At 43.3% G+C, this 13,111-nt stretch overlaps 6 non-coding genes across 6 annotated transcripts; all 6 read left to right on the forward strand.

The window, feature by feature from the left end:
• Window positions 1-304: 304 nt before the first annotated feature.
• Window positions 305-445, forward strand: LOC144793132 (U4 spliceosomal RNA). Its single transcript, XR_013602793.1, has one exon. It is a non-coding gene; the product is annotated as a U4 spliceosomal RNA (small nuclear RNA).
• Window positions 446-2,372: 1,927 nt separating this feature from the next.
• On the forward strand, window positions 2,373-2,512 carry LOC144793976 (U4 spliceosomal RNA). Its single transcript, XR_013603420.1, has one exon. It is a non-coding gene; the product is annotated as a U4 spliceosomal RNA (small nuclear RNA).
• Window positions 2,513-4,441: 1,929 nt separating this feature from the next.
• Window positions 4,442-4,581, forward strand: LOC144793123 (U4 spliceosomal RNA). Its single transcript, XR_013602784.1, has one exon. It is a non-coding gene; the product is annotated as a U4 spliceosomal RNA (small nuclear RNA).
• Window positions 4,582-6,510: 1,929 nt separating this feature from the next.
• LOC144793947 (U4 spliceosomal RNA) lies at window positions 6,511-6,650 on the forward strand. The gene has a single exon (XR_013603394.1). It is a non-coding gene; the product is annotated as a U4 spliceosomal RNA (small nuclear RNA).
• A 1,929-nt stretch (window positions 6,651-8,579) lies between these two features.
• Window positions 8,580-8,719, forward strand: LOC144793050 (U4 spliceosomal RNA). Its single transcript, XR_013602720.1, has one exon. It is a non-coding gene; the product is annotated as a U4 spliceosomal RNA (small nuclear RNA).
• Window positions 8,720-11,833: 3,114 nt separating this feature from the next.
• On the forward strand, window positions 11,834-11,973 carry LOC144793054 (U4 spliceosomal RNA). Its single transcript, XR_013602724.1, has one exon. It is a non-coding gene; the product is annotated as a U4 spliceosomal RNA (small nuclear RNA).
• Window positions 11,974-13,111: the final 1,138 nt, after the last annotated feature.

Here is a 13,111-nt window from a genome sequence, read left to right on the forward strand (position 1 = left end):
TCTCATCTTTGTGTGAAGGTATATCTGCCTGAGCATCAAATCCATAACTTGGGAGGGTGCTGCTTACCTGGACAGCTATTTAGCATACAATTTCCCATAATTCTCTGCGTGTGGCTATCGACTGTTTGGGGCAGAGAGCTGATAGAAATTAGTAAAACAACACCATTATATGTCTTACATTGCCTATCAGAAGCAGTGGAGGAGTAGTTATGCATAAACAGATAACATCTTTTGAAAAGGAATCATGTTCTTTGTAACATGAGGTACTAGGGCAAGTGTGCATGAAATTCACACTAAATTGTTTAGCTTTGCGCAGTGGCAGTATCGTAGCCAATGAGGTTTAAACGAGGCGTGATTATTGCTTATTAAAAACTTTACCCAATACCCTGTCATGAAGACTTGAAATATAGTCGAAATGGCAAGTTTTTGACAGTCTCTTCGGAGACTGGAGAATATGTTATTAAAAAAATAAGATAGTTTATTTTGCAATGCAATTTTCTTGCAGATTTGTGATCTGTGACAAGGACAAAACGGTGACCATATTTGGCTTCAGTTTACTCTTTACGTTCTCTTTTGTTTTCTCAGCTTTTTAAATACAGCAGTAATATAGGGATTTATTTTCCTTGATGAGTTTTCGTAATTCTTTTATTTCTTCCTCTTTGTTCTCATCTTTGCTCCACAGATTCGCTTGGGTCAGTGATGGGCAGAGGACAGGCTTTGTTTCTGCTCTCTGAGGTGACTCGCAGTCCGGCGCAGGGCTGGGCTCTTCCGAGGTCTCATCTCCCATTCAAATGTGCACTAACCGCCCAGAAAGTTTTTTTCTCGCGAAGGCGTTTGTTATCAGTAGGAAAATGTGGAGAGGGTTCATACAGATTGTATGGAGTGTTTGAAATAGACCAAGAACTGACAAAGCTCTTGTTTTTGCCGTTTGACATTATGTAAAGTTTATTTCTAATGCTCTTTGTGGCACTGAGTAATTGATGTTACCCAGCTCTATGACAGGGGCGTAGCTTCTGTTGGTGCAGCAGGTGCAGTTGCACTGGCGCCCACAGACCTGCGGGACGCACTGAACCCTGATTATTGCGGTATTTTATAATCCAAACTTCAACAAGGGGGCCTATTTTCTTCCTTGCTCTAGGGCCCATTTTTTCACCTGAGAGCCTTGAAAGACTGCATGGATCCTCCCTGATTTGAATCGGTGACAATGAGGTCAGGCAAAGAGCTCTTGCGTGGCTGCATCAGCCCAACTGGGCTACCAGATCTGGCACATTTGTATGCTGCATGCAGACGGAGACACACAACGTACACACAGCCTTATATAGGGCAAGTATAAAAATTTGTATTGTGACGCAGCTGCGGCGTAAATGTTGCGGCCCATTTACAATGTGACGCATCTAGGGAGATGTGTCACATTGTAAAGTCCCGCATCACATTATACCTGCGTCAGGTATAATGTATGCAGGGTGATCGTTCCCACGCTAAAAGCCTTCTAGAACTGACGCACTGAAATCTACAAGATTTCACTACATCACTCTACGCCTTCACTGTGTCAAAATCCCTACTCCTGCACAGACCAGGCATAAGTTATGACTCAGGGCTTTTTGCGTCACTTTCATGAGCATTTCCAGCAATGCGTCACTTTTGTGCCAACAGATGCGTCAGAATTTCTGACGCATCTGTTAATCCTTGCGCCATGGAGCGCTGTATTGTAAATACAGCACATTCATCGTGGCACAAGGACATTCAGCACTGACTCAAGGAAACTTATGCATCCATGCAGTTGCGTCAGGTCCTTGTGAATCTTCCCCTAAAATGTTTTGAAAACCAGGAAACCAGTATATTGTACCTCCTAAGGCTAAAAATGAAATGCAGCAAATGCAACTATGTAGTGCCATGAAATGGCAGACGTGCATTATGGAATATGGAAAAATGTATCTATAATTTATTTTCCTTTAAATTGATTGCCGTTCCTTCTCTAGTAAACATTTGAAGACAGTGGGACCTATGAGGATGCTATTATGAATTTGTGCTTCTTATATTTTCCACAACCCATGGTTAGCAGCCTAGATCTCATCTTTGTGTGAAGGTATATCTGCCTGAGCATCAAATCCATAACTTGAGAGGGTGCTGCTTACCTGGACAGCTATTTAGCATACAATTTCCCATAATTCTCTGCGTGTGACTATCAACTGTTTGGGGCAGAGAGCTGATAGAAATTAGTAAAACAACACCATTACATGTCTTACATTGCCTATCAGAAGCAGTGGAGGAGTAGTTATGCATAAACAGATAACATCTTTTGAAAAGGAATCATGTTCTTTGTAACATGAGGTACTAGGTCAAGTGTGCATGAAATTCACACTAAATTGTTTAGCTTTGCGCAGTGGCAGTATTGTAGCCAATGAGGTTTAACCGAGCCGCGATTATTGCTTATTGAAAACTTTACCCAATACCCCGTCATGGAGACTTGAAATATAGTCGAAATGACAATTTTTGACAGTCTCTTCGGAGACTGGAGAATATGTAATGAAAAAATAAGATAGTTTATTTTGCAATGCAATTTACTTGCAGATTTGTGATCTGTGACAAGGACAAAACGGTGACTCTATTTGGCTTCAGTTTACTCTTTACGTTCTCTTTTGTTTTCTCAGCTTTTTAAATACAGCAGTAATTTAGGGATTTATTTTCCTTGATGAGTTTCCGTAATTCTTTTATTTCTTCCTCTTTGTTCTCATCTTTGCTCCACGGATTCGCTTGGGTCAGTGATGGGCAGAGGACGGGCTTTGTTTCTGCTCTCTGAGGTGACTCGCAGTCCGGCGCAGGGCTGGGCTCTTCCGAGGTCTCATCTCCCATTCAAATGTGCACTAACCGCCCAGAAAGTTTTTTTCTGGGAGCGAAGGCGTTTGTTATCAGTAGGAAAATGTGGAGAGGGTTCATACAGATTGTATGGAGTGTTTGAAACAGAACAAGAACTGACAAAGCTCTTGTTTTTGCCGTTTGACATTATGTAAAGTTTATTTCTAATGCTCTTTGTGGCACTGAGTAATTGATGTTACCCAGCTCTATGACAGGGGCTTAGCTTCTGTTGGTGCAGCAGGTGCAGTTGCACTGGCGCCCACAGACCTGCGGGACCCACTGAACGCTGATTATTGCGGTATTTCATATTCCAAACTTCAACAAGGGGGCCTATTTACTTCCTTGCTCTAGGGCCCATTTTTTCACCTGAGAGCCTTGAAAGACTGCATGGATCCTCTCTGATTTGAATTGGTGACAATGAGGTCAGGCAAAGAGCTCTTGTGTGGCTGCATCAGCACAACTGGGCTACCACATCTGGCACGTTTGTATGCTGCATGCAGACGGAGACACACAACGTACACACAGCCATATATAGGGCAAGTATAAAAATCTGTATTGTGACGCAGCTGCGGCGTAAATGTTGTGGCCCATTTACAATGTGACGCATCTAGGGAGATGTGTCACATTGTAAAGTCCCGCATCACATTATACCTGCGTCAGGTATAATGTATGCAGGGTGGGCATTCCCACGCTAAAAGCCTTCTAGAACTGACGCACTGAAATCTACAAGATTTCACTACATCACTCTACGCCTTCACTGTGTCAAAATCCCTACGCCTGCACAGACCAGGCATAAGTTATGACTCAGGGCTTTTTGCGTCACTTTCATGAGCATTTCCAGCAATGTGTCACTTTTGTGCCAACAGATGCGTCAGAATTTCTGACGCATCTGTTAATCCTTGCGCCATGGAGCGCTGTATTGTAAATACAGCACATTCATCGTGGCACAAGGAAATTCAGCACTGACTCAAGGAAACTTATGCATCCATGCAGTTGCGTCAGGTCCTTGTGAATCTTCCCCTAAAATGTTTTGAAAACCAGGAAACCAGTATATTGTACCTCCTAAAGCTAAACATGAAATGCAGCAAATGCAACTATGTAGTGCCATGAAATGGCAGACGTGCATTATGGAATATGGAAAAATGTATCTATAAATTATTTTCCTTTAAATTGATTGCCGGTCCTTCTCTAGTAAACATTTGAAGACAGTGGGACCTATGAGAATGCTATTATGAATTTGTGCTTCTTATATTTTCCACAACCCATGGTTAGCAGCCTAGATCTCATCTTTGTGTGAAGGTATATCTGCCTGAGCATCAAATCCATAACTTGGGAGGGTGCTGCTTACCTGTACAGCTATTTAGCATGCAATTTCCCATAATTCTCTGCGTGTGGCTATCGACGGTTTGAGGCAGAGAGCTGATAGAAATTAGTAAAACAACACCATTATATGTCTTACATTGCCTATCAGAAGCAGTGGAGGAGTAGTTATGCATAAACAGATAACATCTTTTGAAAAGGAATCATGTTCTTTGTAACATGAGGTACTAGAGCAAGTGTGCATGAAATTCACACTAAATTGTTTAGCTTTGCGCAGTGGCAGTATCATAGCCAATGAGGTTTAACCGAGGCGCGATTATTACTTATTGAAAACTTTACCCAATACCCAGTCATGGATACTTGAAATATAGTCGAAATGGTAATTTTTGACACTCTCTTCGGAGATTGGAGAATATGTAATTAAAAAATAAGATAGTTTATTTTGCAATGCAATTTACTTGCAGGTTTGTGATCTGTGACAAGGACAAAACGGTGACTCTATTTGTCTTCAGTTTACTCTTTACATTCTCTTTTGTTTTCTCAGCTTTTTAAATACAGCAGTAATTTAGGGATTTATTTTCCTTGATGAGTTTTCGTTATTCTTTTATTTCTTCCCCTTTGTTCTCATCTTTGCTCCACAGATTCGCTTGGGTCAGTGATGGGCAGAGGACGGGCTTTGTTTCTGCTCTCTGAAGTGACTCGCAGTCCGGCGCAGGGCTGGGCTCTTCCGAGGTCTCATCTCCCATTCAAATGTGCACTAACCGCCCAGAAAGTTTTTTTCTGGGAGCGAAGGCGTTTGTTATCAGTAGGAAAATGTGGAGAGGGTTCATACAGATTGTATGGAGTGTTTGAAACAGAACAAGAACTGACAAAGCTCTTGTTTTTGCCGTTTGACATTATGTAAAGTTTATTTCTAATGCTCTTTGTGGCACTGAGTAATTGATGTTACCCAGCTCTATGACAGGGGCGTAGCTTCTGTTGGTGCAGCAGGTGCAGTTGCACTGGCGCCCACAGACCTGCGGGACGCACTGAACCCTGATTATTGCGGTATTTTATAATCCAAACTTCAACAAGGGGGCCTATTTTCTTCCTTGCTCTAGGGCCCATTTTTTCACCTGAGAGCCTTGAAAGACTGCATGGATCCTCCCTGATTTGAATCGGTGACAATGAGGTCAGGCAAAGAGCTCTTGCGTGGCTGCATCAGCCCAACTGGGCTACCAGATCTGGCACATTTGTATGCTGCATGCAGACGGAGACACACAACGTACACACAGCCTTATATAGGGCAAGTATAAAAATCTGTATTGTGACGCAGCTGCGGCGTAAATGTTGCGGCCCATTTACAATGTGACGCATCTAGGGAGATGTGTCACATTGTAAAGTCCCGCATCACATTATACCTGCGTCAGGTATAATGTATGCAGGGTGATCGTTCCCACGCTAAAAGCCTTCTAGAACTGACGCACTGAAATCTACAAGATTTCACTACATCACTCTACGCCTTCACTGTGTCAAAATCCCTACGCCTGCACAGACCAGGCATAAGTTATGACTCAGGGCTTTTTGCGTCACTTTCATGAGCATTTCCAGCAATGCGTCACTTTTGTGCCAACAGATGCGTCAGAATTTCTGACGCATCTGTTAATCCTTGCGCCATGGAGCGCTGTATTGTAAATACAGCACATTCATCGTGGCACAAGGACATTCAGCACTGACTTAAGGAAACTTATGCATCCATGCAGTTGCGTCAGGTCCTTGTGAATCTTCCCCTAAAATGTTTTGAAAACCAGGAAACCAGTATATTGTACCTCCTAAAGCTAAAAATGAAATGCAGCAAATGCAACTATGTAGTGCCATGAAATGGCAGACGTGCATTATGGAATATGGAAAAATGTATCTATAATTTATTTTCCTTTAAATTGATTGCCGTTCCTTCTCTAGTAAACATTTGAAGACAGTGGGACCTATGAGGATGCTATTATGAATTTGTGCTTCTTATATTTTCCACAACCCATGGTTAGCAGCCTATATCTCATCTTTGTGTGAAGGTATATCTGCCTGAGCATCAAATCCATAACTTGGGAGGGTGCTGCTTACCTGGACAGCTATTTAGCATACAATTTCCCATAATTCTCTGCGTGTGGCTATCAACTGTTTGGGGCAGAGAGCTGATAGAAATTAGTAAAACAACACCATTACATGTCTTACATTGCCTATCAGAAGCAGTGGAGGAGTAGTTATGCATAAACAGATAACATATTTTGAAAAGGAATCATGTTCTTTGTAACATGAGGTACTAGGGCAAGTGTGCATGAAATTCACACTAAATTGTTTAGCTTTGCGCAGTGGCAGTATTGTAACCAATGAGGTTTAACCGAGGCGCGATTATTGCTTATTGAAAACTTTACCCAATACCCCGTCATGGAGACTTGAAATATAGTCGAAATGGCAATTTTTGACAGTCTCTTCGGAGACTGGAGAATATGTAATGAAAAAATAAGATAGTTTATTTTGCAATGCAATTTACTTGCAGATTTGTGATCTGTGACAAGGACAAAACGGTGACTCTATTTGGCTTCAGTTTACTCTTTACGTTCTCTTTTGTTTTCTCAGCTTTTTAAATACAGCAGTAATTTAGGGATTTATTTTCCTTGATGAGTTTCCGTAATTCTTTTATTTCTTCCTCTTTGTTCTCATCTTTGCTCCACGGATTCGCTTGGGTCAGTGATGGGCAGAGGACGGGCTTTGTTTCTGCTCTCTGAGGTGACTCGCAGTCCGGCGCAGGGCTGGGCTCTTCCGAGGTCTCATCTCCCATTCAAATGTGCACTAACCGCCCAGAAAGTTTTTTTCTGGGAGCGAAGGCGTTTGTTATCAGTAGGAAAATGTGGAGAGGGTTCATACAGATTGTATGGAGTGTTTGAAACAGAACAAGAACTGACAAAGCTCTTGTTTTTGCCGTTTGACATTATGTAAAGTTTATTTCTAATGCTCTTTGTGGCACTGAGTAATTGATGTTACCCAGCTCTATGACAGGGGCTTAGCTTCTGTTGGTGCAGCAGGTGCAGTTGCACTGGCGCCCACAGACCTGCGGGACCCACTGAACGCTGATTATTGCGGTATTTCATATTCCAAACTTCAACAAGGGGGCCTATTTACTTCCTTGCTCTAGGGCCCATTTTTTCACCTGAGAGCCTTGAAAGACTGCATGGATCCTCTCTGATTTGAATTGGTGACAATGAGGTCAGGCAAAGAGCTCTTGTGTGGCTGCATCAGCACAACTGGGCTACCACATCTGGCACGTTTGTATGCTGCATGCAGACGGAGACACACAACGTACACACAGCCATATATAGGGCAAGTATAAAAATCTGTATTGTGACGCAGCTGCGGCGTAAATGTTGTGGCCCATTTACAATGTGACGCATCTAGGGAGATGTGTCACATTGTAAAGTCCCGCATCACATTATACCTGTGTCAGGTATAATGTATGCAGGGTGGGCATTCCCACGCTAAAAGCCTTCTAGAACTGACGCACTGAAATCTACAAGATTTCACTACATCACTCTACGCCTTCACTGTGTCAAAATCCCTACGCCTGCACAGACCAGGCATAAGTTATGACTCAGGGCTTTTTGCGTCACTTTCATGAGCATTTCCAGCAATGTGTCACTTTTGTGCCAACAGATGCGTCAGAATTTCTGACGCATCTGTTAATCCTTGCGCCATGGAGCGCTGTATTGTAAATACAGCACATTCATCGTGGCACAAGGACATTCAGCACTGACTCAAGGAAACTTATGCATCCATGCAGTTGCGTCAGGTCCTTGTGAATCTTCCCCTAAAATGTTTTGAAAACCAGGAAACCAGTATATTGTACCTCCTAAAGCTAAAAATGAAATGCAGCAAATGCAACTATGTAGTGCCATGAAATGGCAGACGTGCATTATGGAATATGGAAAAATGTATCTATAAATTATTTTCCTTTAAATTGATTGCCGGTCCTTCTCTAGTAAACATTTGAAGACAGTGGGACCTATGAGAATGCTATTATGAATTTGTGCTTCTTATATTTTCCACAACCCATGGTTAGCAGCCTAGATCTCATCTTTGTGTGAAGGTATATCTGCCTGAGCATCAAATCCATAACTTGGGAGGGTGCTGCTTACCTGTACAGCTATTTAGCATGCAATTTCCCATAATTCTCTGCGTGTGGCTATCGACGGTTTGAGGCAGAGAGCTGATAGAAATTAGTAAAACAACACCATTATATGTCTTACATTGCCTATCAGAAGCAGTGGAGGAGTAGTTATGCATAAACAGATAACATCTTTTGAAAAGGAATCATGTTCTTTGTAACATGAGGTACTAGGGCAAGTGTGCATGAAATTCACACTAAATTGTTTAGCTTTGCGCAGTGGCAGTATCATAGCCAATGAGGTTTAACCGAGGCGCGATTATTGCTTATTGAAAACTTTACCCAATACCCCGTCATGGATACTTGAAATATAGTCGAAATGGTAATTTTTGACACTCTCTTCGGAGATTGGAGAATATTTAATTAAAAAATAAGATAGTTTATTTTGCAATGCAATTTACTTGCAGGTTTGTGATCTGTGACAAGGACAAAACGGTGACTCTATTTGTCTTCGGTTTACTCTTTACATTCTCTTTTGTTTTCTCAGCTTTTTAAATACAGCAGTAATTTAGGGATTTATTTTCCTTGATGAGTTTTCGTTATTCTTTTATTTCTTCCCCTTTGTTCTCATCTTTGCTCCACAGATTCGCTTGGGTCAGTGATGGGCAGAGGACGGGCTTTGTTTCTGCTCTCTGAAGTGACTCGCAGTCCGGTGCAAGGCTGGGCTCTTCCGAGGTCTCATCTCCCATTCAAATGTGCACTAACCGCCCAGAAAGTTTTTTTCTGGGAGCGAAGGCGTTTGTTATCAGTAGGAAAATGTGGAGAGGGTTCATACAGATTGTATGGAGTGTTTGAAACAGAACAAGAACTGACAAAGCTCTTGTTTTTGCCGTTTGACATTATGTAAAGTTTATTTCTAATGCTCTTTGTGGCACTGAGTAATTGATGTTACCCAGCTCTATGACAGGGGCGTAGCTTCTGTTGGTGCAGCAGGTGCAGTTGCACTGGCGCCCACAGACCTGCGGGACGCACTGAACCCTGATTATTGCGGTATTTTATAATCCAAACTTCAACAAGGGGGCCTATTTTCTTCCTTGCTCTAGGGCCCATTTTTTCACCTGAGAGCCTTGAAAGACTGCATGGATCCTCCCTGATTTGAATCGGTGACAATGAGGTCAGGCAAAGAGCTCTTGCGTGGCTGCATCAGCCCAACTGGGCTACCAGATCTGGCACATTTGTATTGAATTGAATTGATGATTTGTAAAGCGCGTTGGCTACCCAGGGGCGTCCCAGCGCTATAGAAAAGAGTGAGTTGGGCTGGAGAGGCTGGAGTAAGAGAAGCTGAGTGAAAAGTTAGATTGGAATTTTGCTGAAGAGCCAAGTTTTTAATAGTTTACGGAAGGTGAGAAGGTTAGGTTCTGATCTGATAGGGAGGGGAAGGGAGTTCCAGATCCTAGCCAGGTTGTAAGAAAGCGAGCGGCCTCCACATCTGGCCTTCCTAATGCGTGGTACTGAGGCGAGGTGGGAGGTTGTAGACCTGAGTGGGCGGGAGGGTAGATAGGCTTTCATCAGGGGGGAGTTAATAGAGGGGCCTGTACCCCAGTAGGATCGGTGTGCGATGCACATGCTCTTAAATTCAATTCTGGATCTCACCGGGAGCCAGTGAAGATCCTTCAGTCTGGCTCTGACTGAAGTTCGGCGGGGGATATCCAGGAGGATTCTTGCCGCACAGTTTTGAATGACCTGGAGTCTGTTAAGTGTAGATTGTGGGGCCCCCAGATATAGGGCGTTTCCACAATCGAGACGGGAGAGGATCAGGCCTTGAACCATAATCCGTCTTGAATGGAACGGAAGGAGGGGGAGGATTTTGCGGAGAAGTCTCATCAGCCCGAAGCAGGTGGCAGCAAGCTTGGTGGCTTGGTAGTTGAAGGTTAGAGTGTGGTCGAGCCAGATGCCTAAGCTCTTGATTTGCTCCTTGGGTTGCGGGGGGCTTCCTAAGCAGAGAGGCCAGATGGGATTGATGGATTTCGAGATGTTATTTCCAAGGAGCATTATCTCTGTTTTGTCCCCGTTAAGTTTGAGACAAGAGCTAGACATCCAAGCAGCGACGGCTTCAAGGCAGATATGTAATCTGTGATGAGAGTTCAGGGGGGGGTCCAGTGCTACCACTAGCTGCGTGTCGTCCGCGTAGGTGACAATTTTCACCCCGAATGGGCGGACGACATCAGCTAGGGGGCGTAGGTAGACATTAAAAAGGGTAGGGCTCAGGGAGGAGCCCTGAGGCACTCCACAAGTGAGGGGTTTACTGGCTGAGGTGAAGTCCCTTTCAAAGACCTGGAAGGATCTATCCGTAAGGAAAGACCTCAGCCAAATGAGTGCTGTGCCTGACACTCCTATTTTGTTAAGCTGGTGAATGCAGCTTGTATGCTGCATGCAGACGGAGACACACAACGTACACACAGCCTTATATAGGGCAAGTATAAAAATCTGTATTGTGACGCAGCTGCGGCGTAAATGTTGCGGCCCATTTACAATGTGACGCATCTAGGGAGATGTGTCACATTGTAAAGTCCCGCATCACATTATACCTGCGTCAGGTATAATGTATGCAGGGTGGGCGTTCCCACGCTAAAAGCCTTCTAGAACTGACGCACTGAAATCTACAAGATTTCACTACATCACTCTACGCCTTCACTGTGTCAAAATCCCTACGCCTGCACAGACCAGGCATAAGTTATGACTCAGGGCTTTTTGCGTCACTTTCATGAGAATTTCCAGCAATGCGTCACTTTTGTGCCAACAGATGCGTCAGAATTTCTGACGCATCTGTTAATCCTTGCGCCATGGAGCGCTGTATTGTAAATACAGCACATTCATCGTGGCACAAGGACATTCAGCACTGACTCAAGGAAACTTATGCATCCATGCAGTTGCGTCAGGTCCTTGTGAATCTTCCCCTAAAATGTTTTGAAAACCAGGAAACCAGTATATTGTACCTCCTAAAGTTAAAAATGAAATGCAGCAAATGCAACTATGTAGTGCCATGAAATGGCAGACGTGCATTATGGAATATGGAAAAATGTATCTATAATTTATTTTCCTTTAAATTGATTGCCGTTCCTTCTCTAGTAAACATTTGAAGACAGTGGGACCTATGAGGATGCTATTATGAATTTGTGCTTCTTATATTTTCCACAACCCATGGTTAGCAGCCTAGATCTCATCTTTGTGTGAAGGTATATCTGCCTGAGCATCAAATCCATAACTTGGGAGGGTGCTGCTTACCTGGACAGCTATTTAGCATACAATTTCCCATAATTCTCTGCGTGTGGCTATCAACTGTTTGGGGCAGAGAGCTGATAGAAATTAGTAAAACAACACCATTACATGTCTTACATTGCCTATCAGAAGCAGTGGAGGAGTAGTTATGCATAAACAGATAACATCTTTTGAAAAGGAATCATGTTCTTTGTAACATGAGGTACTAGGGCAAGTGTGCATGAAATTCACACTAAATTGTTTAGCTTTGCGCAGTGCCAGTATCGTAGCCAATGAGGTTTAACCGAGGCGCGATTATTGCTTATTGAAAACTTTACCCATTGCCCCATCATGGAGACTTGAAATATAGTCGAAATGGCAATTTTTGACAGTCTCTTCGGAGACTGGAGAATATGTAATTAAAAAATAAGATAGTTTATTTTGCAATGCAATTTACTTGCAGATTTGTGATCTGTGACAAGGACAAAATGGTGACTCTATTTGGCTTCAGTTTACTCTTTACGTTCTCTTTTGTTTTCTCAGCTTTTTAAATACAGCAGTAATATAGGGATTTATTTTCCTTGATGAGTTTTCGTAATTCTTTTATTTCTTCCTCTTTGTTCTCATCTTTGCTCCACAGATTCGCTTGGGTCAGTGATGGGCAGAGGACGGGCTTTGTTTCTGCTCTCTGAGGTGACTCGCAGTCCGGCGCAGGGCTGGGCTCTTCCGAGGTCTCATCTCCCATTCAAATGTGCACTAACCGCCCAGAAAGTTTTTTTCTGGGAGCGAAGGCGTTTGTTATCAGTAGGAAAATGTGGAGAGGGTTCATACAGATTGTATGGAGTGTTTGAAACAGAACAAGAACTGACAAAGCTCTTTTTTTGCCGTTTGACATTATGTAAAGTTTATTTCTAATGCTCTTTGTGGCACTGAGTAATTGATGTTACCCAGCTCTATGACAGGGGCGTAGCTTCTGTTGGTGCAGCAGGTGCAGTTGCACTGGCGCCCACAGACCTGCGGGACCCACTGAACGCTGATTATTGCGGTATTTTATATTCCAAACTTCAACAAGGGGGCCTATTTACTTCCTTGCTCTAGGGCCCATTTTTTCACCTGGGAGCCTTGAAAGACTGCATGGATCCTCTCTGATTTGAATTGGTGACAATGAGGTCAGGCAAAGAGCTCTTGTGTGGCTGCATCAGCACAACTGGGCTACCAGATCTGGCACATTTGTATGCTGCATGCAGACGGAGACACACAACGTACACACAGCCATATATAGGGCAAGTATAAAAATCTGTATTGTGACGCAGCTGCGGCGTAAATGTTGTGGCCCATTTACAATGTGACGCATCTAGGGAGATGTGTCACATTGTAAAGTCCCGCATCACATTATACCTGCGTCAGGTATAATGTATGCAGGGTGGGCGTTCCCACGCTAAAAGCCTTCTAGAACTGACGCACTGAAATCTACAAGATTTCACTACATCACTCTACGCCTTCACTGTGTCAAAATCCCTACGCCTGCACAGACCAGGCATA

This window comes from Lissotriton helveticus, chromosome 11, assembly GCF_964261635.1.
Source record: "Lissotriton helveticus chromosome 11, aLisHel1.1, whole genome shotgun sequence".
In the NCBI taxonomy this organism is placed as follows: domain Eukaryota; kingdom Metazoa; phylum Chordata; class Amphibia; order Caudata; family Salamandridae; genus Lissotriton; species Lissotriton helveticus.